This window comes from Meriones unguiculatus, chromosome 8 (genome assembly GCF_030254825.1).
Source record: "Meriones unguiculatus strain TT.TT164.6M chromosome 8, Bangor_MerUng_6.1, whole genome shotgun sequence".
NCBI lineage: Eukaryota > Metazoa > Chordata > Mammalia > Rodentia > Muridae > Meriones > Meriones unguiculatus.
In genome coordinates this window covers 73,232,547-73,260,461 of record NC_083356.1, presented here as the reverse complement: position 1 = coordinate 73,260,461, position 27,915 = coordinate 73,232,547, and the positions used below count along the sequence as shown (strand labels likewise).

General features: G+C 54.5%; 2 long non-coding RNA genes across 4 annotated transcripts; one reads left to right on the top strand and one right to left on the bottom strand.

The window, feature by feature from the left end:
* The first annotated feature begins 4,633 nt into the window (after positions 1-4,633).
* Positions 4,634-26,862, top strand: LOC132655872 (uncharacterized). 2 transcript variants are annotated; one of them, XR_009593790.1, is made up of 5 exons: positions 4,634-5,012; positions 22,776-23,154; positions 23,832-23,897; positions 24,501-24,526; positions 25,147-26,862. It is a non-coding gene; the product is annotated as an uncharacterized LOC132655872 (long non-coding RNA). The 2 variants fall into 2 exon arrangements; XR_009593791.1 differs by having other exon boundaries at positions 24,501-24,535.
* LOC132655871 (uncharacterized) lies at positions 5,560-14,222 on the bottom strand. 2 transcript variants are annotated; one of them, XR_009593789.1, is made up of 3 exons: positions 13,810-14,222; positions 10,024-10,131; positions 5,560-6,177 (listed from the first exon to the last, which is right to left on the bottom strand). It is a non-coding gene; the product is annotated as an uncharacterized LOC132655871 (long non-coding RNA). The 2 variants fall into 2 exon arrangements; XR_009593788.1 differs by lacking the exon at positions 5,560-6,177 and adding an exon at positions 6,443-8,928 and having other exon boundaries at positions 9,838-10,131.
* Positions 26,863-27,915: the final 1,053 nt, after the last annotated feature.

The following is a 27,915-nucleotide window of genomic DNA, read 5'->3' as shown; positions in this document are numbered from 1 at the left end:
GGGCCTCGTGGGTCGGAAGGCGTCCCCACGCCCGGGGTCCTGATGTGAGAAAGCTGCTTCAGGGAGGGCTCCAGCAGCGCCGTGGGGGTAGCTGCGCAAGAGGGAGAGGCGGCTGCGGACCTCCCAGCTCGACCGCGGGGGGAACCGGGTGACCGGGGCGTGGGAAGACCCCGCCCGGTGCCTTGCCTTTCTTCCCTCCCCTTAAGGTCCTGCGAGCAACTGCGCCTACGGTAGAGAGCCGGCTAGGAAGGGGTTAAGAGCAGCAATTTAGAGAGAAAGCTGAGTCCAAATCCCGGTTAGAGTCCTGTTCTCCCTTGCTGTGTGGCCTTAGGCCAGGGGCTTGCCCTTTCCACTTCCTCTGGAGGGAGGAGGGGCTTGCCCAGAGCTTGACACTGAAAACTGTGGAGCCCTGTCTTCGTCGGGGTTCACGTTTTTACTCTCCAGCCTCAACTGTGGTTCCCAAATAAGCTCAACCATTTGAGGATCATTCTCAAAGCCAAGCCAACCCTGGGAGCCTTCTCTGCTGGCTGGTCCTTCAAAGGACCCCGCACTGGGTAGTCGGGACTAGGCACAGGCCAGTTAAGGCCTGCTCCAGGCTCACTGTGCCGCATTGTCCCCCTCCAAGCCTGCTCTCTGTCTGGGTCCTAGAGTCAAGAAGACCATATGGCTCAGATATTTGAGACAGTGGCTTCGCTGGCTCTCTGGGAACCCATTTGGCCTGCCCGGGATGGTTTTTACCCACTGAAGTTCAGAAGCCTGCAGACTCTGGCTGCGCAAGGTTGGCCTGTACCTGACAGGACGGTCGGGCCAGGTGTGTGGGGCCTGAAGCCTGAGTTCTGGGAGACCTACTGTTAGGTTGTAGTGCAGGCAATTCAACTGGCCTGCCCTCAGGGGCTTTTGGGGTCCTAACCACATCACCCCCTCACAGGCACTCGGATCTACAACCCAGCTGACAGCCCGCCATCTTCCTCTTCCTCCCTCCCCTCCTTTCTCTAGCTGTCCTTCAGCCTGTCCCTTTGATTCTGTCTGTCTCTGTCCCACTCTGCACTCTCCTCTCTCTTCCAAGCTCTCCCACTGCCTCAGTTTTTGCCTTTTCCGTAATAAACTTCCCTGTACCGCAACCTGCTGTGCCGCGTGTAATTTATATCATAACACCTACTGGGCTTCAGGGATTCTGCAGGGCCTTTGGGAAAGCTGTGTCGTAGGTGGGTGACACCTTGCCACCCCAGCCCAGCTTAGGAGATTCACCAGTCCTGGGTCACTCAGAGGGAACTAGAGCCCACCTTCGCTGGCGCCCCAGCAATCTCCTCAGTGGCCTCGGTCAGTACAAGGGGCACCTTCTCCTTGCCACCCAACCGTGTCACATCTCACCTCGGCCTTTGCTACCAGAGCAATCTGCAGCGTTCCCTCCCAGGGCCTTTCATGTCAGAGGTGCAAGCCAAGGAGGCTTTTTCTGTTTGTGACCACACCGGTCCAGAGTTGCTCCACCCCCCTTCTCTCTCTCTCATCACATTTATGTAGGTGTGTGTGCTTGTGTGCCGTGACGTTTCTCTTCTACCATGTGTGTACCTGGAATCCAATTTTGGTTGTCTGGTTTAGCAGCAAGCACCCTTATCCTCTGAGCCATCTTGTCTCCCTGTCCCGCCCGTCAGCTTTTCTAAGCTTTGGTTCCCACAATAGGAGCCCACATATTCCAAAGTACAGCTCCAGTCTGCCTAGGGGCACACGCCTGTGAGGCGGTGGCCCTTAGAGAATGGGGGTTCTGTCTTTCTGTGGGTCAGGATTCCAGCCCCCTAAGTGCAATGTGCTAAGCAGGAAAAGGAGGCTTTGGGAGGCTTGAGCTCCTGCCTTTCCCAGCCAGGCTTCCAGAGGACTGGATCAGAATCACACTCGGCTCCTTGGGTGCCTGTCAAACACAGGAAAGCTTGAAGTCCCTTGAAACAGCTCCCAGAAAGGGCTCTATGGACCCGGCTCTTCTCCGAAGGGCTTCCTAAACTGATCCCCCTAGCAGAGATCTATACTGCTTGTTAAAGGATACCATCCTCCTCCTTTATGTGGCAAAGTCAAGGCCATCCTGAGCTGGAAGAGAGCGTATCCAGCACGGGGTTAAACCAGGCATGGTGGCACCTGCCTGCAATCCCAGCATTCAGAAGGTGAATAGCTCACAGAGGGAAGCAGGGGAGAGTATCCATGAGCTCTTGGGAGAGATGGTCTCCCTAGCAGCTCTCTCCCATGCTGCTGGGTGGGAAAGCCAGGACAGGAGGCCCCACTACTCTAATCTACCTGACTGAGCAGATATCAGCAGCCATTGTCCTTTCCATCAGTTGAGAAGAGGCCACTGGACCTCAGCATGCCCATTTATAGAATGGGGCCATAAGGGCACCTCTTTCTGGGGCCAGTGAAGTCTTGGGTGTGACTGGCTTTGTGTGGGGCCCTGCACACACAGCACGAAGAATTGCTGCTGTTTTGGTTTTTTCTAGGAAGATAGCATGGGCTCCAGGGTTGGTAACAGGCAGAGAGGAGGACGAGTTAATATTTAAAGTGGGGAGGTGCTGGCTGTGCAGCTCAGTGGATAGAGTGCTTGTCCAATGTACACAAGGCCTGGGCTTTATCCACAGCACCAAATAAACCAGGCAAGGTGATACACACCTGGGGAGGGTGGAGACAGGATTAGGTTTTTCTTAGCTGCAGCAATGGGTTCCAAGGGACTTTTACACGGGTCTCAAAATAAATAAGCAGGGGCCAGCCGGTGGTGGTGCATGCCTTTAATACCAGCACTCATGAGGTAGAGGCAGGTGGATCTCTGAGTTCCAAGCCATCGAGTTCCAGGACAGCCAGGGCTGCACAGAGAAACCCTGTCTCAAGGGAGGACTGTTGCTCTGTTTTCTGATGGGGATATGGAGGCCCGAGGAAGCGAGGTAACTCGATAGGGCAGGCCCATCGTGGAGGAAGAAGCAGGTTTGTGAGAGAGGACTACAGAGCCATGGTGGACTCTCCTTCCCAAGCAGGAGGTGCTGACTGGTGTGACTGCGGCATGCCTGTCAGGAGGCAACCAGCTCTTGTTTGTTTGGCTCTGAAGCTCAAACTTCTCAGGGTACTGTGGACCCAGCGGAAGGTCCGTAGCTGGGGAGGTCCTAGGGGTAAACTTCCCAGTTTTGCTTTGCTACATGAACGTGTTATCAAACTGCCTCCTAAATATTTATATCTGTACTCATAGACTAGTGCAGATGTAATCAAAGAAGCTTCTATCCACAGTGAACAGCAGTCAGTGCAGAGACTCACGGCTGCAAGATGCTGAGAACAAGTGACGTTCACATTTTGCCTTCCAAGACTCGGGGAATCTTCCTTTCCACTAAGAGGGGGTGGAAAGAATGTAAGGACCAGATGATGGGGAGGAGGGTCTTAAAATACTAACTTTTGTTTTGTTTGGTTTTGGTTTTGGTTTTTCCTGGAACTCCCGATGTAGACCAGGCTGGTTTCAAACTCACAGAGATCACCACTATGCCTGGCTTTTGAAATGCTATTTTAGGGATACAATAAAGCCAGGGTGTTCATGGCTTCAAGGCCACTTCAAGTACTTGTATAGGGTCAGTTTAACGCTGAGCCAGGCTGGGCAGTGGTGGTACACGTCTTTAATCCCAGCATTCAGGAGACAAAGGCAGGCAGATCTCTGAGTCTGAGGCCAGCCTGGTCTACAGAGTGGGTTCAAGGACAGCTGGAACTACACAGAGAAACCTTGTCTCAAAACACACACACACACACACACACACACACACACACACACACAGACTGCACCTGAAACATTTAATTAGATGTGGGAGGGGCTCAAGGAGCCAGGGAATTCTTGGTATGGAGGGCTGCTATGGGACAGGAAGTCACCAATGTCTGAGCCACTGGGGAGTGGTGGTCCATTGCCTCTCCGACCATGCGACATGGGTGGCCCTCGTTAAACCCAGTGGGTCACAAAGTGAAATCAAAGACATAAAAAGCAGAGACTAGAGAGCTGGCTTCATGGTTAAGAGCCCTGGTTGCTCTTCCAGAGGCCCAGCTTTGGTTCCCAGCACCCATATGTCGGCTCACAATTGTCTATAACTCCAGTCCAGGGCGTCCAGTCAGTGCCTTCTTCTGACCTCTGTGGGCACTGAATGCATGTAGTATGCAGACATACATGTAGGCAAACCCACAAATACACAGCAAATAAAAATAAATAAAACTTAAAAAAAATACCTGGGTTGTTTGTTTAAAAAAGAGACATGAAAATGAGTGGGAGATGTGGTGGGAAGATGGGGGAGATCGGGGTGTTGGAGGGAAGGAAGAGCGAGTGGGGGCATGAGTGTTACCAGAATATACGTGTATAAAATTGTCAAAGAATAAATTAATCAAAAAAAAAAAAAGAAAGAAAGAAAGAAAGAAAGAAAGAAAGAAAGAAAGAAAGAAAGAAAGAAAAGAAAATCAGACACACAGGGCTCTCCATCTAGCTCTGCACAAATTTAGGCAGTAGGCTCCGAAGCAGCCTGTATCCAAGTCTCTCCTCCCCCGGGGTCTCTGGAGCCCCGGTCTAGGGGGAGATGTGTTTGTGGAAGGACTTGATGTGTTTGCTTTGGGCAAATCTTTGCCTTTCTCAGCTGCTGTTCTAGTGAGAAGAGATCTTCCAGGCCAGGCAGCGGGAGGGGGAGCCAGAGCTGGGGCCTGGCTGCCTGCGCTTATCTGCTCTGTCACCAGCTCCCCAGAGCCGGCACTCTGCCCATTCCAGGAGGAGAGCAGTTGGTCAAGGACCTAGGAACAGACCCCGTAGGGAGAAATGGACTGATGGCTATTGCTCTCAAGACGGAGGAGCTCTCTGGTATGGATGGTCTGAGAGGCAGAAGGAGAGATGGTAGAGTAAAAAAAAATAAAAATAAAAAAAGGTGGGGCAGCCTCTTCAGGTAGGTGGTGAGTGCCTCAAAGGCAAGGCAGGCCGCAGGCTGGTGCACAGAAAAGAAGAACTGAGAACCGGTGGGGAGAACTTGCAGGTCTGTTTTTTATCTTATTTCTTAAAAATTTAAATTGTGTGTAGGTATGTGTCTGTTTGTGCCTATGAGAGCAGGTGCCCTCGGTGCCCAAAAGAGGGGACTGGATCCCCTGCAGCAGGTGTCACAGGCTGTTGCGAGGTACCTGGTGTTGTGCTGAGAGCTAAAGTCAGGGCCTCTGCAGGGGAAGTGTGGGCTCTTAACCCCGGAGCCCTCTCAGACCCTGGGTGAAGCTTTCCTCTGCAGTGCTGGTGGGGGCTGGGGGTAGATGGTGGGCTCTGTATGTGCTGTGGCCTTCCACCCCAAGCCTGGGGTTGCTTCAGTGTTGAGAGCCCTCAAACGCTGTGGCCATGTGGATAAAAGGTTGCATGCTCAGATACAGGCCCCAGGAGTCCTACAGAGGCAGGGCAAGTCCCTGCCCTGCCCTTCTTCCACCACTAAAGACTGCAGAACCACGTGTCTTCCTTTCTCTAGCAGATGCTTGGAAATGGCTATTCACCCTGGTTATATTATTGTTAGTACTTGACAGCATAGCCTAGAGTCAACGGGGCACTTCCAGATCAGACTGTATTTAAGCTCTGTGGGTAGGTTTGTGTCACCCACATGCAAGCCTGTGAGGAAGACTGCATTTTGCCTGTGTCCCCCTGGGGCAAAGCCCCCATGAAGCCGAGAGAGAGTCCCCCTTTAGTCTCTGGGACACTTCAGTCTCTGCCACCTAGCTCTGAAGCATCCCACCAGGGTTAAGGGTTCCTCACTGTCATGCAGTGTGAGGTCTTAGGGGAAGCCCAGGAAGGGCACTGGGACACGGGGTGGGGGCAGGACCAAGGAGAGGCACGTGGCTCCAATCACAAGTTGCTTCTGGGGACTACACAGCAGCAGAACCCGGAAAAGGTACAGGGAGGGAGTGTCCTCATTTATACCAGGGAAGCAGGTGGCTGGCAGCAAGAGGCATAGCTGGGTCATCTGCAAGCCTGGCAGCTGCAGAGCCCTCCCGCTGTCCTTCTCCTGCATCCCCCTGTCTTAGTCCGGGTCTCTATTGCTGTGCTTAAACACCACAATAAAGAGAAGCTTGAGAGGAAAGGGTTTGTCTCATCTTCTAGTCACAGATGGCAGTCATCACTGAGGGACGTCAGGGCAGGAACTCAGGACAGGACACTGGAGGCAGAAACTGAGAGAGAAGCCACAGAAACGTGCCGCTTACAGGCTTGTCCTTCATGGCTTGTTCAGCCCACCATCTTGTACCATCCAGGACCACCTGCCCGGTGATGGCCCCACCCACAGTGAGCTGGGTGCTCTCCCACCAGTCATCAATCAAGGAAATGCTCCACAGACTCACCCACAGGCCAAGCCAAGGGAGGCATTTTCTCAATTAAGATTCCCAGATGACCATCGATTGTGTCAAGTTGACATAAAAACTAGTCAGGACACGCCCCTTCCACGTTCAGTTCCTCCAGATACATATTTTTTAAAAAAATGTAGCAGAATACTAAGAAAGCTTTGTTTACAGAATACAAAGGCCTATCATGTGATGAGCGACTGGCCGGGGGATGTGGTCCTTGACTATCTTCTCACCTGGGAACAGGACAATGGCTGGCTCCTCTGCTGACCTCCAGGAGAAGGGCCAGGCTTAGAGGTGACAGCGCACTGGGGTGGCATTCTATAAAGGCGTTTGTTAGCACCGTGGCCTTGCCCTTCTGGCGGTCATTAGAAGGGGCCGTCACAGCAGTGGACACCTGATGACATCTAAGACACAGAAGTCACCAGTTCTCCCAGGTTTAGAACCTCCCTGGCGGTTCGCTTACCCACAGCCTGAAATCACATGCCCAGCACCTGCCATGGGCCACCACACCTGCCGTGGGCACTGTCACCTGCATGGACAGTGTCAGTCATCATTCAGCCCGGTGACATGTGTCCATACATGCATCTGTCTGTCTGTCTGTCTATGGTGTCACACTGGCCTTGAATTCTTAGTAGCTGAGGCTGGCCTGAACTTGTCCTTCCTTTTGCTTCCATTTTTAGAGCCTGTGGCTTTGAGCCCAGGTCCTGCACTATGGCCATCCTTGGACTCTTCATTTGCCTACTATCCTTTTTGAGACTCAGGGTCTGGGTTTGGAGGCTGGCCCATCATCCTTGGCAGTACCCAAGTGACAGTAGCCTTCGGGCTGATTTTTGCCTACCGGAGGCTTTCCTGTTATTAGGAACCTTGGCTCGGGGCCCAGGCTCCTTCTGTGTACACCGTCCCTCTGTGCACAAGGTCAAGAGGGTTGGCACTTCTCTGTTCTTTCCTAAGCATGCTGCGGAATCCAAGCTTCAAGTTCCCTAAAGTCACCGGTGGCTCCATTTCCTTTTAAAGGCAAGCTGGAGGGCGCTGAAGTCATTATCCCTGTCCCATTGGTCAGACGTGATCACATGACTACCCCTAGCTGCAAAGGTGGCTGGGACATGTAGTACTTGGCCTGGCCACCGAGCGCCTCATTGGAACTAGGGGTTGGGAGCTCTGCATTAGCGTAGAGAGGATACCGGGCAGAAGGCACACGGGTTCAGGTGACAAAGCACAGCACAGGGCCCATAGGCTGAGGTCACTGGCTTTACAGCTGAGTCCTTCATGCTGGTTTAGGGGACACAGTCCTCGGGTCTGAGCCTGGGATGGCTTGGGCAGATTTGTAGGGGCATTATTCCATGCCTTGTATCCCTTAGGTGACAAAAAGAGCACGTAGAGGCAGCAGTTACAGGCTGAGGCTTGGGACCCGATACCATTTGCAGAGACACTCTCAAACCTCCAATCTCCTTCAGAGAGAAAATAAGGCAGAGGTGTTAAGAGCCTCATAGCCCTGCCTCTGACCTGGAGCCCAGACAGGTGTCTTTGATGACTCCCTCCCAAACGCTCCAGTCTGGGCCCATGGCCACGCCTGACCCACAGAGACCAGTCCGGGGGCAGGAAGGAAGGACAGAGCCTCCAGAGTCTCAACAGGGCTGGCTCGCTCAGCTGGGGAGTGGCTCTCTATTCCGTAGACACTAGGCTCAAGGTCAGCAGCAGAGGACCCACACCAGATGGACCCTCACTCTTCACAATGTGGGAGCCATGTATCTGGTCACAAGTAGAATGGTAGTGGCCTCCATCACCAGAAGTATCAGTGAACAGTCCACCCAACTTCTCCAGGAGGCTGATGACAAGTTTTGTTTTCTTCTCTTATTTCTGCCTTGACCTTGACTTTCTGCCTTCTGTACACACCCCCCTGCTGGTGACACCCTTCCAGCCAGAAGTGTGCACATTAAACCTTGACTGGTCCCCCTGGAAACCACCAGATTCCCATGGCCTTCTGCACCCCAGCATTTCCCCGGCAGCCATGTGTGAGTGGCATTCTGAATGACCATCTCTTCCTTCATTGCTGCAGACACCATGCCCAGGCCTGGGGCATAGCATTCTGAGGATTCCTGGTGGGTGCTGGGAGAATGACTGAGTGGGTGGATGAGTGATTGGCAGGTGAATGGATAAATTCTGCTGTCGGTCTAGGAACGTGTGTTTAGGTAAAGCTTATGAACGTGGATCCCACCTCCGTGGTTTGCTGGCTGGGTCACCAGCGCGACACTGTCTCCTGGGCTTCTGCTTCCTCCCCGGGTTAAAAGCAGCTCATAGGAGACAATAAGATTTTAGGGTGTAGAGCAGACCCCGACACCCCACACCTGTGATACTGGCTTTCCTGGAGCCACACGGGGGCTAACTCTACCACCCAATGTCAAAATCCTCCGGCTTGGCTGCCTTTAGGGCAGGAATAGCTGACAAGTTTTTCCTGGGCCGGTGAGACGGCTCCGTAGATAAAAGTGCTTGCTGCCAAGACTGACGGCCTGAGTTCTGTCCTTAGGACCCACATGGTAGAAGGTTGGAACCGACTCCTGCACGGTGTCCTCTGACCTGCACCTGTTGTGTACACGTGCACACACACACACACACACACACACACCAAATAAATAAGTAAATAAATGAAATCTAAGTTTCCATCCATTCATTGATTCACACACTCATTCATTCATGCCCAGGATGAGTCATCAAATATTCTCTGCATATTCTTGGTGCCAGCCCCAGCTGGATACAGGTGGAGGCAGAAGCAGAGTCCTGGACAAAGCAGAAGCCACCGTGGCCAACCTCTGTATAGAGGGAAATGGCAGAGACCCTCTGCATCCAGAGACGGGTGGCTCACCTGGCCTCCTGTCCGTGGAAGGGGCCCTGCCCCACCCTGCTGTGACCCGGCGGCCAGGCTCCACTCCTGCTGGGGTGACTCCTACCGACAGGGTCTGGGGCAAACCTGACTTCTCCTGGGATGTGAGAGGGGGATGGATGCTGAGGAGCTTGGCAGAAGGTTCTCCATGAAAGAGCATGAAGAAGGGGTTCAGCTGCATAGCAGACCAAGCAGCAGAGTAACCAACACCGGACCATTCTGTGTGGTGGGGGTGTGTGTGTGTGTGAGGTGTGTGAGTGTGTGTGTGCGCGTGTGTGTGGTATGTGTGGTGTGTGTGTGTGTGTAGTGTGTGTGTGTATGTGTGTGGTGTGTGTGTGGTGTGTGTGGCTGTGTATCATGGCCTGTGTGTGGAGGCCAGAGGCCAGCTTTCAGGAGTTGGTTCTCTCTTGGCAGTAATTGCCTTAGCTGGCTGAGCTGTCCTGCTGGCCCAGCACTGACCTGTTCCAAGGGCAGGGCACCTACAGCTCTGCTCTGTCTGGAAGACCCTGCCTCTCAGCTAGTGGCATTCTAGCACTTAACCTTGGGGACATGCCGGAGCAGTGTCCCTAGAGCCTCTTGACCATTCCATCCCCCCACACTGCCACCTTTACCATGGAAACCGGCACAGGTGTGCTTCTTGCTGGCGCAGCCGCACCAGCAGCTTCTGTCCCTCATTTTCAGGCGGCATGGCATTCTTGCCAATCCCAGAACCGTCTCTAGGTTTGCTTCATGCACAGACTCCTGAGGGGGAGACATCTGGCTAGCTCTATGCTCGGAAAGCGTCTCCTCTGCCTTACCCCCTTTGGTGCGACAGTGGCAGCCATGTCTTGTGCTTCCCCAGAATGCACTGCAGCTCAGCAAACCCCCTCTTTGTGGGCAGAGAGTCCAGGTCCAGGCATCGGCTTCTGGAAAACATACGGAGATCGTGAAACCTCACAAATACACGGGAGAGCTCGAAACTTCACAAACAAAGCCTCGGAGGCCTCTTGTGGAGTCTGCTGGCCCACAAGAGCAGAGAGGAACGGGTGTGTGTGTGGGGGGATGTCTGCCACAGCACAGGGAAGGCCGTGCTGGCACCTGTGTTTCCAAGAGCCCACTACAGGGGAGCCAGTCCCCATTCTAAGGCTCTTCCCTACTTCCGTATTCCCACTCACAGGGAAGAGTGCATGGCTGAACAATCATAGGGCCTGTGGCCATCTCACAGAGGCCCACAGAACCACACACCTACACACAGACAAGACACGTGCTCACCAACACATCTGTAGCCCTCGGATGCCCACATGCAAGCAGGCACAGACACCCACGTGCTCTTGCATGGCACACGTGGGTTCCCGTACCCGTAGCCACACAGCCACGTGCTGCATGCGTGGCATGTGACAGCACACAGGTACATGTGTTTAAGTACATAGGCACGAACACGCATGCATGCAGCGAACACGCGTGCATGCAGCACTGCCCGCAGATACTCCTGCATGTCAGGTGTGTGTGAGGAAGGTAGAGGGCAGAGTGTGACTTGGCTGGCCTCCCCTGACCCACCGAGTGGAGCAGGCTCCGGGCTAGAGTGCCTGGGGCAGCAGCAGCTCCAAGTACGACGAGGCTTGGGGAAAGGTAGAGTTGGGTGATGAGGGCAGTGACTTTGACAGAGGGCTCATAGACTCTACAGCCCCTAAACCTCATGCCCTGGGTCTCCTTGGCCACACCATGGGGGGAGGGGAAGCAGAAAGTACTTAGAGAAGTGGCAAGGTCATGGGGGGGGGGCTGTCACAGGAGCCGAGCGGAGCGGACAGAGCCAATAGGACCTGCTATGACAGGGTGAATGGGTGCTTCTTGGGGCTGCAGAGCAGGAACCTGGGGTAAGAGGAGAGCAGGCTGCTGCGGCAGTCACAGTGCCTTCAGCTCCAGGGTCCAGGCGCCACCTCTGACTACTGGATAGCTTTGCTCGGCTCTCTGGCTCTTGGGTCTGTCCCCTGCCTCTGACGATTCCCAAGAGGATGAGACCTAAGGAGGGAGGTGCCAGGCAGAGAAGTCACCCACAGATGGGGCCCATGCTTCCTCTGAGCCTCTGTACCCACCCTGGAAGGCCACAGTCCAGGCTGCCACCTCTGCTAGCTGCTGTTGCCATCCCCAGGGGCTACCTCTCCAACCAGAGTCCCTTCGTTTCTGGCTAGGACTGCCAGCCTGGGGACAAGGGACCACTGGAGGACACGCAACAGCTCCTCGGAAGAGCAGGGTGCAAAGACGCTATCTCCGACCACCTTCCCTCCCGAGTCTAGTCTGGAGCTGGCCCAGCCTCACTGCTCTCTCCCCCTCCCCACCCACTCATCCGGCCCAATCCATGGTCGGAATCTTTTCTATCAGTTCCCTCTGCCCGCCGCCAACCCACTGCAACCCCCCATCTGTAGCGCCTCCCTGAGAAAGTCTCGGCTTCCACCTTTTGCCCCTGCAGTCACTTTCCCTCATGACAGCCAGAGAGATTTTTCTGGAAAGTGCTTCTAAATGTGCCACTCCCCCTGCCTAAAACCTCCCATGGTGTCCATTACTCTCAGTAGGGCACTGAAAATAACATGCCTACCAGCCTGGCATGCCCAGCCCTCACCGACTTTCGCCTCCCATATCTCCCCGCATCTGAAACGACCCCCTTTCAATCGCCTGCTTTTTCTCTGCTGTGCCCCAGCCCTGGACCCTTGCAAATGCTGTGTGTCTGTTTGTCTGTCTCCAGGGCACCAGGGCCTGGGGCTAGACCTCTCTTAGAGCCTCTCCTGCCACCTGCCCCTGTGAGCCTGGCTCAGCAGTCTCCTCGCAGTTCAATACCTGCCACCCCAGGCCCTCTGCTGCCCCGGCTCCCTCCCCCCCCCCAGCAGCGGATCTCCTCTACAGCAGCGCCCTGCTTGGAAGGGCACTCAGAAGGACATTATGGCAGGATGGCTGAGGGCCCTCTAGCCACGGTTGGGTCTCTCTTGGGCTCTTGCTTCTAACAGCCACAAACCTGGATACTGTGTGAGCCCAGAGGCAAAGAACAGGGAGAAGCTCTCAGCCTGGCCCGGCCCCAGGGGAGGCTCCATATTTGTCTCATCCCTTGTCTGCGACCTGAGGTGGGGACTGGCTCAGCCCCTCCCCCTCCTTGATGGCCCTGTGCGGGGAAAGTGAGGTCTGGGGCGACGGATGGATTCCTTCCCTCACCATCAGTCACCTGCCCAAGTGAGGCTGAGAACCCAACTGGCCTGGCTGAGGTTGGCAACAGCAGCAGGAATGGCCAGCCCCAGCTCAGGAAAAACAGAAGTGCCCCCCCCCCCGCCCCGCCTGCTGTGAACTGGACTGAAGCAGGTTGGAAGCCAGATCACCATCAACCTCCTGAGGCCCTCCTGGACCCCACCTGGCAGCTGCAGCAGCTTTCTCTCTCCCTCCCCGGGTGGCCTGTGCCAGGTTCAGAGGCTCCGGTGGGGGTGGCAGTTGGGGAGACTGCTCCTAGAACCCCAGACAGTTGGACAAGGTGCCCAGTGTCTCAAAACCCAGAACAGATGTGGGGATTATAACTGAGAAACGGGGACGAGCCTAGGGCCCCATCAATGAGCTTAACAGGCCCCAAGAGAAAGCATGGCCCCATTTACCAGATCAGGACTCTGAGGCAGTGAGGAAAGCACACGCCTCACACACACACACTCCTGCAAACCACACCCAAGGCTGCTATAGTTGTCCAGGGGCCGCAGGACGAAGCTTGAATATGTTCCCCTCGCGGATTCTGTCCGAGATGCTGAGACCCTTCCTGCGGCCCTTTGCACAGGCTAGACCTCGCTTCCCTACCTGTGACTGTACAGCCCGGGAGGATGGAATCTGTTTTTCCTTTGTTCACCCCGGCAGCAATCAGCCCAGCCTGGGGTGGGATTCCCTGAGCCCCCCCATGGTCCTTCTCAGCCCCCCAGCCACCTCAGGGTGCCACCGAACTGCTTTCTGCCCTCACAGCCCAGGCAGCATTTTCTAGAGTGTTAGCGAACCCTGAGCAAACAGACTGTGCTCTGCCTCGTGCTCCTGTGGCTGTCTGCGCTGACGGCTCACCCTGGGGATGTTTCCAGGCTATGTACCGTATTCACAGCGCCCCTGTGAGTAGCTCTGCCCCCTTCTTTGTGTGGACATTGGTTTTCTCACCTCTGACACACGTACCTAAGAGAGGCATGGTTGGGTAAGTGTGTGTTCTAAATTTTTTACGTATGATGCTGAGATTCGAACCCAGGGCTATCTCCTCCCCCCCAATGCTAGGCAAAAACTCTGCCACTCCCCAGCCCTAGTTTAGCATCAACCCAAGTGGCCGGGTTACTTCACCAGGCCCTGGGGGGCAGGCTGGGGATTGGAACCCGGCCAACCCCACCCGAGGATCCTCTTCCCTTCCTGCCAAGGCTGGACCCCTGCTAGCCCAGTCTCAGGTGGCCTTGCTCTGCTGCCGGCTGGAGGGGAGCCAAGGACGGCAAGGCTCTGGCTTTCCCCTGCAGCCCAGCAGGGCCTCCTCCAAGACTCCCAGGGCTTTGAGGAAGGCTCAGGCTCAGGGTGGTTCTGGAAGCCTCGGGAGCAGTGAGGTAGCCCCGGCGCACCTGTCTCCAGCTGGGTCTCCCCGGCGACGACAGAGGCTGAGAGGGAAGGAGGGGGTACTGGGGTCTCCTTGAGCACGGAGATAAAGCTGGTGCAGGGTGGGTGGGCGCAAGCAGGGAAGGCAACGGCTCTCGGGCGGCTCGGAGGGGAGAAAGGAGGCGCCGGCAGAACCCAGGCGGAGGGTGGATGCCTACACCGAACCGGGGGTGGGGGGGAGGGGGAGCGAGACCGGGAGCAGAGATCTCCCCTCGCAGCTCCGGGAGGGGCGCGGGCGCCTCATTAAAACCGCAACCCGGAGCCGGGCCGCAGCGCGCAGAGCCGGGCTGCAGGCGGCCTCCCGCGCACCGGGGCCCGCGCCGGCTCCAGCCGCCCGCGGCCGACCTCGCGCGTCCTCAAAGCCAGCCTGTCCCACTTCCCCCGCCGGTTGCTACAGCAACTGAGCTCTGAGTAATCAGCTGCACCGTGACCTTTCTTCCCCCGGAGAGAGAGGGAGGGAGGGAGGGAGAGAGAGAAAGAGAGAAAGAGGGAGGGAGGGTTGGAGGGAGCTGGATGGAGGATGAAGAGAGGGAGGGAGAGGAGGGATGAGAGGAGCTGGAGGGGGGAGGATGAGAGAGGATGGAGAGAAGGAGAGGGAGGAGGGAGAAGAGGAGGGAGGGAGGGGGAGGAAGAGCGGAGGGAAGCGGAGAGGAGGGAGGGAGGGAGAGAGGGAGGAGGAGTCGGGGAGGCTGAGCGGCTGGTCAGAGCTGTAAAGACACCGCAGCTGGGGTCTGGGGGCCGCGTGGGGAGGGGCTGGCAGCCAGAAGGCAGGAGAAAGGAGAGGGGGAACTGGCAGCACCGTGGTGGAGGAGGGGGAGCTGGGAACCGACCAGGACAGATTCCTGCCCCTGCCCTCCCTCCGCCAGGGGCGGTGAGGGGGCTGAGAAAGGCTGGCAGGACCCCTTTCCAACAGGCCTGACCTTCCATTCCCCAGATGGGACAACCGAGGCGGAGGCACCCCCGCCCCGCACGGCGTGGGGCTGACAGAAGGGTTGGGGGTGGAGTCCTAAGAGCTCTCGGCACTCCCCCTCCCACCTGCCCTCTGGCCTCAGTTTCTCTGGTGGTGGAGCGCGGCTCCCCAGGGCACAGGGCAGGCCGCCTAGCCTCGCCCCAGGTAGAGAGAACCTGGCAGCCTTTCACACCAGATATTGACTTGAATTCTCTGAAGGTGGCTGGAGGCGAGGATGTGAAGGCTGGAGCTGGAGAGCTGGGGAAAAGGGTGGACGGCCGCAGCGGCCACGCAGGTCTGGAGCGCCAGGGACAGGACACAGCCTCGACTCCCTCAGACGCCGCAGGAAATCTCCCCTGGTCCCCAGAACTCATCCCACTCCTCCTCCTCCTCGGCAGGCTGCCCTGGGGTTGGTGCCAGCACCAGGCCTGTCACCCACAGGCCCTGGGGACCTGCCAGCCGCCTGTTTACCAGACACACCAGCCCCCAGTCACAGCCCCCAGGCACAGCCGGGCCTCAGAGCGGGGAGTGGGGGAGGGGTGACAGATGGTAGAGGTACCATTCTAACCAGAGTCTGAGGCAGTGGAGGACCAGGAGAAAGCCCTCCAGGACTTGGGGGAGTATAGAACCCTACATGGCTCCCTCTGGCCCTCAGTCCCGCCGTGTGCAGAAGCTCAGGAACGCCCTGGCCAAGCTATGGTCAAAATGGCCGCAGACCCAATAGCCTGTCGTTTGTCCTGACTGCTCAACCACCCACGTGGCAGCTCCCTGAGGGAGGAGGCCCTCAGAAAGCAGCAGGGGACCCACCATTTGGGCTGCTCAGACTAGGTCAGCAGGCACCCCCAGAACCAGCTTGTTTGTTTGTTTCCTTTATGGCTAGGGATAGACCCAGGGCCTTGCACCCTGAGCCCCATCTCAGCCAACCCGTGTTTCAAACCTTGCACAGCCTACCAAGGGCCTGCAGAACCTCTCTGGCCTTCCAGCAATTGCCACAACATCTTCCAAGGTTCTGGCCAGACAGCAACAGGGTCTGCACTGCAAAGTCCCCAGAGGACCAAAATGGAACTAGAACCCACTTTGGTTTTTGGTGTGTGTGTGTGGGGGGGGTGCTCACACTTGTTTCCGGACTGCCTTGTATGTGTGTGTGGAAGTCAGGACAACCTCAGCTGTTGGTCCTTGTCTTCTGGCTTAGTCAGAATTACTGTTGCTATGATGAAACACCATGACCAAAAAGCAGGTTTTGGGGAGAAACCGGTTTATTTGACTTACACTTCCACACCATAGTCCATCATGGAAGGAAGTCAGGACACAGGAACTCAAGCACGGTGGGAGCCTGGAGGCAGGAGCTGATGCCCAGACCACTAAGGCCACTAAATGCTGCTTGCTGGCCTGCTCCCCTACGGTCCCTGGACCTCCGGCCCAGGGTCGGCCCCACCCATAGCCCCTCCCACATCAATCACCAATTAAGGAAATCCTCCACTGGCCTGCCATCAGCCCATCTTATGCAGGCATTGTCTCAGTTGGGGTTCCCTCCTCTCAGATGACTCTAGCCTGTGTCTAGAGGACAGAACACCAGCTGGCTCACCTTCCTCCTATTTTGAGACAAGGTCTCCACAGGCTGGGTGGCCCTTGGGCCTCCTGGGTTTCCCTCCGCTTCCCAGTTAGGATTACAAACGAGCATATTCCTGTGTGGATTCCGGGGGTTCAGGGTCCTCACGCCTGTATGGCAAGCGCTTTGCCCTCAAAAATCATCTCCCTGCCTCCCTCCCCCCCCCATTGAGACAGTGCCTCCCAGGCTCCTCTCTAGCTTGACACCCCACTCAAGGATGCTGGCCCTTGGACTTATTCATCCTCTGCTTCCACCTCCCAAACACTGGGGCTCTCCGCCTGTGCCTACCACAGCCAGCCTCCGAATTTCCGGGGATCTCACTCAGTGTGCTGGGCAGGCACTCTAACCCAGTGGGAGACAGCCATTCTCCATCCCATAACCCCCTTCTGACTTTAGAGATGGCTCTCCACCTCCAGCCTGAAGGAGCCGGGTGGGACTAGTCTCCAGCGTGGGTGTTTCATGCTTGGATTTTGCTGTGAGCACAATTCCCAGGAAATGTTTCCTGGAACCACACAGAAGGCCCCTGTGGACACAGGAAAGAGGAAGCTGATCACAGGACAGGATGCAGTGGGGGTGTTGCTGGGAGGGGGCGGGGGTTGGGAGGTCACTGGGCAGAGGACTGAGGACACCCAGAGTCAAAGGTCTGTGCGTGGGTGTACATGAGTGTGAAGGGAGGCCAGACGTCAGGGTTAGGGGTCATCTGCTCTTGCTCTCCCCCTTCATTTTTTGAGCCAGGGTCTCTCAGTGAACCCAGTGCTCACTGATTGGCTAGACTGGCTGACCAGGGAGCCCAGGGAATCCTCCTGCCTCCCTCTGGGCCACAGTCACACACTGAGTGTGGCCACGCCCAGCCTTTTCAAATGTGGTGCTTTGTGCTTGCAACAGCAGCCCCTTTACCTACCGACCGACCGAGCCATCTCTTCAGCCTCGTCAGGGATACCTGAGGGGGGGGTGTGCGTTCACGTGCTAGTGCCCCTTTTAGACACCTGAGGAGGCTGAAGCCCAGGTGACCTCCCCCAAGTCCCATAGAGCATGGCGCCAGATTGCCACAAAGAGCTCTTCAGTGTATTACCTCCGTTTACCCACTCACCCTTCCATCCTTTCCACCCAGCTGCGCCCTCATCTACTCATTTCCCATCCAGCCGTTCACCGTACCACGTGCCGGCCAGCCATCCATTTAGCCACTCACTCATGACCTTACTTCACTGTTTACCCCCACACCCATCCACCCATCTACCCGCCTGCCTGCCTTCCGGCCCACCCATCCATGTCCTATTCACTTTCCTCCACGCCCTCCCACCCACGCTCTCATCCACACCCCACCCATCCACCTGCCCATCCATCAGCTCCCTCATCCATCTATCCACCCCCGTCCATCTAGCCACAGGCCCACCCACTCGCTACCCATTCATCTGTCTGTCAGCTCCCCCTCCCGTCCATCCATCCTGCCCCCCAGTACCTATGTTTCTGCCCATCCACTCATTCTGACTTTATTGTACAAACCCTTCTGGGCCTTGGCCCTGCGGCTCCTGGTTCAGAGATGTCAATGGTGACCTTGGATGTACACTACTCCTCTCCCAGTGTCACACCCCATTCTGCCTGGTCCCAGGAGAGGCTGTGTCTAGGGGACAGGAAGTCCATGCTGCGCCCTTTCCCAGCGCGCCTTCCCCGGGTGGGGACTGGCCTCTGTTCTCCTTTTCTCCATCTCCCTAGGGCTCCTGCCACTGACTGGGAGGAAGACACTGGACGCCTGGAAAGTTGGGCCATCAGCCTGTCCTGAGGGTGAAAAGGGAATCATGGGGGGGCTTCGGGAGAGATGGCAGCCTCCTTTAAAAGAGCAGTTAGAAAGCTGCAGGGAAGGGCCAGCAGGCAGCAGAAGGGGGGTTTTGGGGGCGTACCCAGCACATGTCCCATGAGGTTGTTTCTCTCTGTGTGACACTGGAGCCTCTGGGAAATTCTATACTGGTGTTCTGGCCCCTTAAGCCCCTTCTATGATGAGAGAGCTGAGGCTCAGAGAGGGCCAGCAACTTTCCCAAGGTCACACAGCTCTCAGCACTGATCTGAACACCAGCTAGGCCAAAGTTTGGAGCTGTTCCCATGTCTCCTCACCCTAAATATGTCCCTTCAAGGTGAAGAAGGGGAAACGGATTTTCTCTGCCTCTTGGGCAGCTCTCGGAGCTTCTGTAGTTGATCTATTAATGCCTGGTCTTCCTGGTTTCCACCAGCGGTCCTGCCATCAACTCCTGGCCTAGCCTGGCTGGTTTCACCCCAGGCTTCAAAATCAGTCCGAGTCCAGAACTGGGCTGCAGCTCTGCAAGCTGGCTGGGGAGGCACGACCGAGCTTGGCTGTCAGCGAGTTCCCCCGTCAGCGCCGGCCCCAGCCTCCCCGCTTAAAGATCGCCTCGGGCGCTCTCTTAAAGACGCGAACGCTGCCGCTGACATTTGGGAGATCCTGGCAGCCGATCAAACCCAAGCTGAAAATCGGAGCTGCGGGGAGGGGCGGGCACCAGGCAGCGGGGACACAAATGCCTGGGCCTGCCAGGGCCAAGGGCGGAGGAGCAAAGGCAGGTCTTGGCTGAGCCTTTACCTGTGGATGGCCCCGCCCATCTGGGTGCTCGGTTTCTTTGAGAAGAGCAGGACGAGGAAGAGGAGGAGAAAAAGAAGGAAGGATGGGGAAGAAGGAAGCAGGGAGGGGTGGGGAGGCAGCAGAAGGCAAGGAAGGAAGGGGGTGGAGGAGGTACATATGTCAAGGACACCTAAATTTCTTTCTCGGCCCCAGTCACCAAGTCCTGGCGGATAGTCAGGCCTCCCAGCCAAATCCAAGGCTAGGGTGAAGAGTTAAACTCCACACAAAGAGAAGGAAGTCCTCAGATCTGGGCTCCCCAGAAGGGGGGAGGGGCAGCTTTAGGAAACTGAGGAACCAGAGAAAGGGCCTACACAGGACAGCCCACCTCTGGGCCTACTGTCAACCCAGGGCCTGGGGTCACCCTGTCCCTTCCTTTCCAAAACTCTGCTCATCCCACACTCTTCCCTGCTCAGCCAGCCGCTCATTCACCCAGCTAGGCTGCCTTCTACCTTCCATCCGCTGGCCCACACAGCTGTCTTCTGCCCCCCTCCGCGTGTCCATCCATCTGACTGTGCATCCCATTGTGTTCCCAATCGTTGTCCTCTGACCCACTGAGCCTAGCCATTCCCCCACCATCCAGATCCCACCCACTACCCACGCACCCTGCCAGAGAGTGTGTTTCAGAGCAGGGAAGCCATTCCATCCCTGTGTGGGGGTTAGTGAAGCAACGAGGCACACAGGTCAATCTGAGAGGGTTGGTGCTCTTAGAGGCTGGCATCAATGTCCTGGAATTCTACAGAAGACCAAGGGCCAATCCTTCAGCTGCCTGACACCCACCCTCCAAACAGGCACCATTCTGCTCTTATAGACTGCCCAGCCCCACCCCTGTACACCCACCCCCACACACACACCCACCTACCCACACACACCCACACACACACACAGATGGAGAGGGAGAGGGAGGGAGAGAGAGAGAATACCACAGGCCCATAGGACCCAGTGCAGGCTTTGATTTGTGTGCATAGATCTGAGCTTTTGGGGGGGGAGGTGAAGCTGTACTTTCTTTAAGGTGTACCGACCAATAGAACCTAAGGCTCAAAGAAGAGATACACAGAGAGACAGAGACAGACAGAGACAGAGACAGATCACCAGAACTCCTTCCCTTTGTCTCCTCAGCAGTCTTGGTCATCCTTTTTGTCTCCTTTCTCAAGCAGCTGCACAGGCCCAGTGTCATCTGCCCCGTGGCTCTGCCTCCATCATGCTTTGATCTGCTTGCTGCTCATCTCTAGACATGAGCTGTGGAGCAGACCTTCCCCTGGGCCTGAAGCCCCACAAACCACATACCTGGATGAGTCCTGAAATACAGCTTGGTACACTCCCCACTGTCCTCTGGGTGGGGCCTTGCACATCCCATCCTGGCCTGTGTGACCCCTCCCAAATGGGCCAACGGTGGTCGACCTCTCCGAGCTCCTGTAAGGAAGGATCCGTCAGGTTCATGGCTTTCCACAGCAAACCCACAGAGTCATAGCTCAAGCTGAACTGCGGACTAGCTTGGCCAAAAGCCAGAAAATTCCGGAGTCTTCAACTCCCTGCTCACTCTTCCCCTTGACTCTACTTAGACCCTCATATTATCCTGTCCCCACGAGCCTGGTCACAATCCCAAACTCTCCACCCTAACATCAGGGCCCCAGGGGAGTTGATATCACTAGAGCTATAAGAATATTCTAGTTTCCCACCCCAGGACCTTCCCTGCCCAGGTCTGTCTACTTCTATCCAGTATTTGTGCCTTAAACCAAAGCCAACTGCTTGGCCTCTTTTTCTGCCTACAAAACATTTTCCCTCATTTTATGGCAGCAAAAAAAACCTCCTTCCGGTCCTCACCTTCTCAGGAACTTACTCCCTGGCCCCGACTCAGAATTGGATTGGAGCTAGAGACTGCCTCTCCGCCAGCTCCAAGGACAGGGTTTATCTGTTTGTTCTTTGACCTTGAACAGAGAGCTGCGGCAGCTCCAGAGAGGATGCAGGAGCAGAGAATGGGAAGGAGTGAGCTGTTTGGAGTCCACAGCTCCTGAGCTCTGGCCCCGAGGGCCAGGGGATTGACAGGGGAGAAGGCAGGCCAAGCTGTGCTGTGTGCACGTGGAAGCAAGCCGCCTCTGTCCTCTGGGGGACCCCAGGATGTGGAGTCTGCTGTGCTGTAGCCCCGGTCTGCTGGACAGGCCACACCCTGTCAGGGGGCTTGAATGCTGTATGCAAAAGCTACCGGTGACTCTTTCAGATCCAGAGCTATCCTGGGTTTCATGATGGAGAAGGGCAGTGGACAGGTTGGGAAAGGAAAGCCATCTTCCCCTTCCCACTCCAGGGAGGGAGCCGAGGGCGCCGCTGACAGTCTTCTCTTCACCAGGGCCCTTTTCCGTGGGGAGGCAGGCAAACAGCTGGCACTGTATATTCATACTACGTAGGGAGCCGCCCCCACAGCATGACAACCTGTGTTCTTCCAGGGTTTCAGGGCCGGTGGCTTAGGGTCTCAGGCCTCAGATTCTCTATGTAGCTGAGGATGACCTTGAACATGAGCCTGATCCCCCTGCCTCCACTCCAGTGTGCTGGTTTTACAGGTATGAGTCACTTCATTTGGTTTGTGCCGTGTTGTGGAGACCTGGGAGGTCAAACCACTGCTCCAGCACTCTGCCTCCTGGTGACCTAGTGTGTAGGCCACAGTAAAGGCTGTGTGTCCCACATCCCGGGCCAGGGACTGGTGCTGGCCCTCAAGCTTCTTGTTGATGTGACAATACTGAGATGGAAATGCCACATTGAGAGGCTGTCCCAGAGATGTGTCTCTGCCTGCCGTGTCACACAGTCCTGAAGCTGGGGTATGGCACACTCTGGTACTGAGCAGACTACATGAGACCATATCTCAAGCTGCATGCCCTTCCCCCCACATCTCACTCCTGGAGATTAGAAAATATTATTATTTTATAATTTTAACAAAAGTTTTTTCTTTTAATTTATTGTTTACTGTGCAGAGGTGGAGTCCAGGACCTCCTGGACGGAAGAACAGCTGCTGAGCCCCAAGCCAGAAACCATGCGGAGAGACATAGAATCCTTTTACTTGGTGCCTCAGTTTCCCCACTAGCAAAATGGAAGAGCAGTGGCTCTTCTGCCTCCCTCCCTGTCCTGGATAAAGGGACACACTTATGGAAGGCTCTAAAGGAAACCGTCAGGTGTTGTCATCTCCTGTGTGTGTGTGTGTGTGGTTGGGTATGTGTGTGCAGCATTTTGTTCTCATGGGTGTACCAGTGTGAGTGCATATGTGTGCTCATGTGTGCTGAGCATATGAGATCAGAGGTTGATATTTGGTGTCTTCCTTGGTTGCTTGCCACATTTTATTAAATATTTTTGCTTTAAAAAATTATATGTATATGAATGAGTGTTTTGCCTTTATGTACGTCTGAGTACATGTGTGCACTATTTTGACTATGAAGGTCAAAAGAAGGTGCCAGATCCACTGGAGCTGGAGTTATGGATGGTTGTGCAGCCATGTGGGTGCTGGGAACCAAGCCCAGGCTCTCTGTAAGAACAGCACATGCTCTTAACCACTGAGCCATCTCTCCTATTTTTGAGACACAGTTTCTCACTGAACCTAGATCTTAGTAATTGTCTGGACTGGCTAGCCAGTTGGCCCCAAAGATCCTCCTCTTCAGCCTCTGTCTCCCCAGTGCCAGACTGCAGTGCGCTGCTACACTTTCTAACTCCCCAGTGCCGGATTGCAGTGCGCTGCTACACTTTCTAACTCCCCAGTGCCGGATTGCAGTGCCGGATTGCAGTGCGCTGCCACACTTCCTCTGTCTCCCCAGTGCTGGATTGCAGTGCCGGATTGCAGTGCGCTGCTACACTTTCTAACTCCCCAGTGCCGGATTGCAGTGCGCTGCTACACTTTCTAACTCCCCAGTGCCGGATTGCAGTGCCGGATTGCAGTGCGCTGCCACACTTCCTCTGTCTCCCCAGTGCTGGATTGCAGTGCGCTGCCACACTTCCTCTGTCTCCCCAGTGCTGGATTGCAGTGCTGGATTGCAGTGCGCTGCCATACTACTTCTGTCTCCCCAGTGCCGGATTGCAGTGCGCTGCCACACCACACCTATCTTTTCACCCGGATGCTGGGGGATCTGAATTCAACTCCTTATCCCTACACAGTGAGTCATTTACCTACTGGGCCATATCTCTAGTCCTGTCTATCACATGGTCAACACCTTGACAAACTTAGTTCTCCTTAAAGGGCAGGGAGACAGGGATAGGATGGAGTGAGTTCTAAATGCTATGTCCTCTTGTCCTCTCAGTTTCCATATTAGTGCATCCCAGAGCCTGGGGCCTCTGTGGCTACACCCAGAGCTTGGTGGCTTTCCTAAGGCCCACATGCATCTGCTTATGAATACCTGCCACCCACTTGTGGTGTGAGTGGCATGGGAGCCCAGTGGATAGGGTTTGGCCTAAGGCATCTTTGGGTTCAAGTCCTGACTCTTCTATTTACTAGCTGAGTGGGTCTTCGGCAAGTCACTTGGCCTTGATGAGCCATGGTGTGCCCAGGTTTCAGCAGTTTTGCAGATGACCTGCACATCTACAGAAAGCTCCTCCCCCACTCACCCTAGACAGGCTTGACACCTGTGCCCAGCAGGTCGCTGGTGCTGACCCCCCCCCCCCCCCGAGGCTCCCTGACCTTAAGGAAGAATGCGCAGCACCTAGCTTGCCAGGTGTTCCTTGCACAACAATGGGATGGGCGGAAGACGGGGCCTCTGGATGGTGGAGGATGGAGCAAGGGTGTAAAACAGCCAACTGGACACTGTATGCTGTCCCTCCCTCTGTACTAACCCAGGAGCAGAGTCTCTCAGCAGAGTGGACACAGGCTCTTGAAGCTGTTCTTCAGCCTGCTGACTCCAGGGTAAGTTCATTGGCTAAAGCACATCACAAGGCTATGGCTGATAGGGTTTGGGGGGGGGGGGCGGCCAGCCTGCCACATGGAAATAGGATGGGCCTGGATAAGGCTCATTACAGCAAATAGGAACAAGGATCAACTTACTTGCCATCTGCCATCTTGGTTGCCAATAGCAACCCCTCTCTCATGGTGGGTTAAAGATAGCCACAAACTCTTTGTCCTCCCCTTACCCAGACACAGGGCTCCTCCCCTTTGATCTGGGCTGGCCTGGAGCTGGTCCTGAACAGAGGACATGACAGGAGCTGTGTCATGGGCAGCCCTGTAGCCTTGGAGCCAGCCACTTTTTTTTGAGACAGTTTCCTTCTGTCCTGGAACTCTGTGTAGACCAGGCTGGCCTTGAACTCACAGAGATCCACCTGCCTCTGCTCCTAAGCACTGGGCGACCTATTAGCTTTTCCTCACTGCCTGGTGTTTGGGGAGCTGCCCCTCCAGATTTAACCTGGGAGGCTCTGAGCCGGGCAGGGTTTGCCTTCCTGCTTTATTGATAGGATAATTTCATGACTTATTCGTGTACTGATTATGTTTGTTTGTTTGTTTGTTTGTTTGCAGTGCTGGAGAGGAACCCAGGAACCCAGGTCAGGAAGGTGCTGTGCTCAGTTCCATTCCAATCCTTGTGGTTTCATTGTCTGAGTCTCATTCTTTAGCCCAGGGTACCATCAAGTGGAATCCTCTTGGGGCAGCCTGGGATGACAGACAGGTGACCCTAGACCCTGGGAGTGTTGACCACACTCTGCATGGTCTTTACACAAGAGAGAGTGCTGACCTAACCGACTGAGAAAACTGCCTGAGCATGTCTTTGTCCTGTTGTTTTTCTTCAGTCTAGGATATTCTTTTTCTTTTAAAGATTTATTTATTATTTATACAACATTCTGCCTGCACACCAGATCTTACTATAGATGGTTATGAGTCACCATGTGGTTGCTGGGAATTGAACTCAGGACCTTTGGAAGAACAGCGTGTGTTCTTAACCTCTGAGTCATCTCTCCATCTCTTTATTGACTATCGATAGATGACTTTGAAGAGTTTCTATGGATAGTTTAAAATTCATGGTTAGGCTTCTCCAACAATGCTTTTCAGGGGACACAGATGAAGTTAAAATTAAAACTCTTATCTGCTCCAAGATCATGTCATGTGTTCCAAGCACAGATGTGTCGGGAGTCTTACTAAAATGTCATTTGTCACTTGAATTTTGCAGACACAGTTCACTGGAAGAGGGGCCAGGACTGTGCCTGTCTGTCTGCCTATCTGTCCGTATACTCACCAGAAGACAGCCAAATTCCAGGCCTGGCCTGGGCTGTCAGACCGGCAGGGTGGGACTTGCTCCAGATGCTCCCAGCTGGAGGTTGGTTGGCACCAACATGGCGTCCTCTTGGGGTTGTCTCGCTCTCTGAATGCACCATGGGCTTGGGCCTCTGGACATTGGCTGTTGGGATTTTCACTCAGTGCAGACTGACCTTGAACACCCTGTGTAGACGAGAATGAACTTGAACTCTTGATACCTTCTACCTCTACCTCCCCATTGCTGGGATTACAGGCCAGGGGCCACTACTGTCACGTCCTGTCTGCTCAGCACTGAGGAGGGAACCCAGGCTTTCATCCCTGGTCCTCGTTCATTGGGCAGTTGTGAACGCCAGCTGCACCTTCAACCCTGAAAAATCTATAATAGCTGCCTCTTCTGTTGGCTTGCGAGCAGGCTTTCTCCTCAGGAGCCTATCCTCCCTGGCCTTCCCCCGAGAGCCCTCAGGATGCAGCCAGAACCTTGGATGGCTGCTAAATAATAAACCAGCCCCCAACAGCACAGCTCCACAGCGACACTTAGTTCCCAGTTGTGGGAAGTTAAGATCAAGGGTTAGTGATCAGTGTCCTCCTTGGAAGGAGGGTCTGCCTAGACCCTGCCTCTTAGCTTATGGACAGTTGTCTATAGCTTTCCCTATGTCCCAGTTTCCTCTTCTAAGAACTGCACTCCTACAAGAGCCTGACGTGTGATCTCATTTAAAAAGACCACATTGTCTCCAAATTCAGTCACTCAGTGATGTGATGGGGCTAAGAACATTAGCATATGCCTTCTGCGGATCTAATCCCAAATAACACAACGTGCAGTAAAAAGTGACCGAGTGTGTCAGCCATTGACTATCAGTTTTGCATTCCCTCTCTCCTTTATCCCCCTCCTTCTTTCCTTCCCTCCCTCCCTTCCTTCCTTCCGCAGAAGACTCAGTTTTGCAGTCCCTCCATCCTTCTTTTCTTTTTCCCTCCCTCCTCCCTCCCTTCCTTCAGACGCTGTCTCTCCTAGCCTGACAGCTGCGAATTTGTTGATTGTCTCAGAGTGGCTTTACCTGACCCTCCTGCCTCTGTCTCTCAAATGCTGAGACCATAGCGTCTTCCACCACCCTAGTTTATGTGGCATTGTGAACTGAACACAGGGCTTCATGCACACTGGACAAGCACTTTATCACCTGAGCTGCAACCCCAGCCCTGTTTGGTTTTGTTTGAGAGAAAGAATGTCATTTAGCCCAGGCTAACCTTGAATTGTGTAGTGAGAGAAAGCCTTGAACTTCTGATCTTCTTGCCTCCACCTCTCCATTGCTGGGGTAACAAGCATGTACTACTATGCCCAGTTTTTTGTTTCGTTGAGCATCAATTTTTTTTCTTTTTGTTTATTTGTTTTTCAAGAGAGGTTTCTTTGTGTAGCCCTGGCTGTACTGGGATTTGATCTATAGACCAGACTGGTCTCAAACTTGCAGAGATCCATGTGCCTCTGGCTCTCAAGCGCTGGGATTAAAGCATTGTACCAACACCACCTGAAATTTATATGCGTGTGTGTTTATTATTTTTTAATGTTCATTGGTGTTTTGCTTACATGTATGTCTGTGTGAATGTATCAGAAGCCCTAGAACTGGAGTTACAGACAAGTGTGAGCTGCCAGGTGGTGTTGGGAATTGAACCCAGGTCCTCTGGATGAGTAGCCAATACTCTTAACCAGTGAGCCATATCTTCAGCCCAGCTTTAAATTCTTATAGCCTGGAGTTTTACTGAATATTTCCTGCTGTGCAACAAAGGCTACCAAACCAACTTTCCTGCCTTCAGTAACTGTCTCTTTGTTATCTATTTTCTGTCCCCTAGAGCCCATAACACACATTTGTTATGGTAACCTACTATTTCTAAGTTTTTGCACTGGTCAACTTATGCTAGGTTATGCTACATGGCAGACACCCCCTGACTAAGAGTACATTTCTATGATCTATTCAGGGATCCAGGCTGAGGGCAGTTCTTCACAGAGCATATCCCTCAGAGAAAAGACCCAGCAGGTGTCAAACTGTGCTGAGCTTTTAAAGCCTCCACCATGCATTGGCATGCATCTGCCTCTGCTTATGTTTCATTCTGTACAAGTCAAATGAGCACACTCCAGCTACTTCTGAGTTTGCCCTTTTATTTATTTTTTTTGTGTGTTTGTGTTTTATTTGCTAAATATGCTTAGTATCATAACTCTTTATCATCCTTATCTTAAATATCAGATAACTAAGGCCTAGAGAGGTTAGAAAAGGTGTATTGAAAGGTGTCCTGAAAAAAGTACAATGTCCTCAGGAGGAGGGAAGGGGCAGAGGACAAAGTGGTGGGGTAGTTTAGACGAGAAATGTCCCTTGTATCCTCATGTATTTGAACACTTGGATTCTGGTTGGTGATGCTATTTGGGGAACTTAAGGAATCTTTAGGAAGTTGAGCCTTGCTGAAAGAAATATGTTATATTCCTGGGGCATGCTTGAGAAATTATAGTCTGCCCCCTCCCCAGCTCACTTTCAATGCTTTCTATGTGCCGCTAAAATGTGATCTCTCCACTTCCTGCTTCTAACATCATGCCTACCTAGACAATGTGGCCATCTACTCCTCTGAAAACAGAAGATTTTTCTTTTCTTTTCTTTTTTTTTTTTTTTGAGACAGGGTTTCTCTGTGTAACCTTGGCTGTCCT